We start from the raw sequence: 2,500 nt of genomic DNA, 5'->3' as shown, positions 1-2,500 counted from the left end.
GTTCCAGGAATTTACCGTACTACAGGATATAGCTAACTATTTTTTTCTCATCAGCCTGCAGTAAAATGCAAGATATTATATAATCTTACTGATTACACTAACAATTAAAATAATAATAATATAAATAATGACTAGAGCTTCGTAAATTGCTTAACTTTGCATTGCTTCATGTCTAAAATGTATAATATATATTTTTCATATCTTACAGCTTATACACATACATACATACATGCATGCATACCATCATACATACATACATGCATAAATACATACATATAATATATTATATATATTATCTACTTTTCTCTCTCTTTCTATATATATAATATATAACAATAAAAAGTAATATAATATATGATACAATACAATACAATACAATATAAAATAAAATAATCTATCTATCAATCTATCTATCTATATATCTATCTATCTATCTATCTATCTATCTATCTATCTATCTATCTATCTATCTATCTATCTTTCTATCTATCTATCTATCTCTCTCTCTCTCTCTCTCTCTCTCTCTCTCTCTATATATATATATATATATATATATATATATATGTTTGAAAATAGGGACTTTACAATTCGTATATGCATATGAAAATATTGCGACTAATGAATAATATAACACCCACCCACCCACACAGACACACTATATACATCCATGCTGATAAATGAATATATGTACACATATTTATCCATATATATATATATATATATATATATATATATATATATATATATATATATATATATATATATATACATATACATACACACACACACATAGATACCCACTCGCACACAAACACACGCACGCACGCACAAACAGTATATCAGTATTATTGGTTGTTTTCTCCTGCCGGTACCTGGAGGTGAGATGATTAGAATAATGTTATTAAAAACTATCTTTATACACGCCAGTGAATATTCTTCTTATTTTTATACTTATATTTATAGAATTTAATAACATTATATTAAATAATGTTAAGAAGTTCTACTAATATTACAAATTTTCCTGTTGTTGCTTTGATATTCATCCTGCATTGTCTCTATTTTCCTATGTCCAATCATTGTCTTTTTATTTTGTTTTAATCAATCATATTTATTGCAAATAATCTGAATGTAAATATTATCGTAATTACTGAGTTTTGTTTTGAAAATTGTTTGTGCAGTAAATATTTTGTACATTTTGTTAATATTAGTATATTGTGAAATGTTCTGTTTATAATATATTATGTCTAATAAATATGTTTTCTATTAATATATATATATATATATATATATATATATATATATATGGTTATATTATTAATACAGTTCTATAGTTGAGAGATGAGGAATTATGTACATTATTTACATTATTTACATTATTTACATTTGACGGATATTTGTCCTCGTCTTGTTTGTTGTTAACACAACGTTTCGGCTGATATACCCTCCAATCTTCATCAGGTGTCTTGCGGAAATTTCGAACTTGGGTTCTCATTCCTAAAGTGTTAATAACAACATCGAAAAATAACTTAGGAATGAGAACCCAGGTTCGAAATTTCCCCAAGATAACTGATGAAAGCTGGAGGGTTTATCAACCGAAACGTTGTGTTAACAACAAACAAGATGAGAGCCAATATCCGTCAAATATAAATAATGTAAACAATGATAATAATATTGTATAGAAAAATTACTCAAAAATGTTTCTTATATATACTTATATGTGGTTATGTATAACTGTATTTCTATACATATATATATTATCGAATTATATACACATTTCTATATAGTTTTTTTAGATATTTATAATTACATATATATATATATATATATATATATATATGAAAGGACACACCCACATACACACCTACACACACGCATGCACACACATATAAACTTATGCATGTAATTATATATATATATATATATATATATATATATATATATATATATATATGCATATTATATATATATATATATATATATATATGCATATTATATATATATATATATATATATATATATATATATATATAATCATACACACATACACACACACACACACATATATATATTGATGACGTCATAATAATGTTTATACTTTCAAGTGAACGTGAAATATTTCTTTTGTGGACTGACTCTCGAAGTACCATTACAGCTATAAATGATAATTTGGAAATATTGGGTTGAAATATTTGTAGAAATGGATTTTCAGCCCGATATTTCGTGCTATCATTTATAGCATTTGGTATAATTTTATATCCATTCCAAAAAGAAATTTACATACGTACATACGTACACACACACACACATATATATATATATATATATATATATATATATATATGTATGTATATGAATATGCAAATTATTTTCTCCTTTATCTCAGTTAATCATCGAATGAACATGTACTTATGATTAATGCTGTCTTTTATCAAGTCTCCACGTCTAATTAATATATATATATGAATATATATATATATATATATGAATATATATATATATA

At 24.1% G+C, this 2,500-nt stretch overlaps 1 protein-coding gene across 41 annotated transcripts in view; it reads left to right on the top strand.

Moving 5' to 3' along the window:
- LOC106871506 (uncharacterized) overlaps window positions 1-2,500 on the top strand; it is a 213,019-nt gene that overhangs the window by 197,188 nt on the left and 13,331 nt on the right. The gene's annotated exons all lie outside the window — the stretch shown is intronic.

This window comes from Octopus bimaculoides, chromosome 25 (assembly GCF_046866305.1).
Source record: "Octopus bimaculoides isolate indiv1 chromosome 25, ASM4686630v1, whole genome shotgun sequence".
NCBI lineage: Eukaryota > Metazoa > Mollusca > Cephalopoda > Octopoda > Octopodidae > Octopus > Octopus bimaculoides.
Note: the sequence above shows the minus strand (reverse complement) of the source record. Positions and strands in the feature narration are given on the sequence as shown.